Source organism: Poecile atricapillus, chromosome 3, assembly GCF_030490865.1.
Source record: "Poecile atricapillus isolate bPoeAtr1 chromosome 3, bPoeAtr1.hap1, whole genome shotgun sequence".
In the NCBI taxonomy this organism is placed as follows: Eukaryota; Metazoa; Chordata; class Aves; order Passeriformes; family Paridae; genus Poecile; species Poecile atricapillus.
The window spans coordinates 33337111-33337606 of NC_081251.1; positions in this window are offsets into that span (position 1 = coordinate 33337111).

The following is a 496-nucleotide window of genomic DNA, read 5'->3' on the forward strand; positions in this document are numbered from 1 at the left end:
TGTTCCTGTGGTTAAGTGTTATGATGGAATCATCAGTGCTGTTATGAACTTATATGAATAAAATGGCTCTTGTTGTATTAAAAATGCTGTTATAAGTGTAGTCTGCTTTTCAAATTTCAAAATAATAGAAAATCTTTCAGGATTCACAATGATGATGAATTACTAATTTGAGTTTTTAAAAGCATTAATACTAAGCATTCTTTAAAGTGCAGTGAATGTAAGAGTAGATTTTACATGGTTGTTATTGGATTGGCTAGGTTTTAACTGAATTATATTTCTGGTGCAAATATTCTGGATGAAATGCATATGAAAACATATTTCTGGTTCTGCTTTCCCTTGTTTTGGGTTAGTTTTGATTCTCTACATGATACAGGGAAGCGTGATCAGGAGTGGGAACTATTCCTGATAAGGAGGGCTGAAGCGGGGGCAAAGAATGCATGCTCACCTAGTGTTGGAGCACACACAAGAACAGCGCTTCTTCATAGGAGTAAACCTG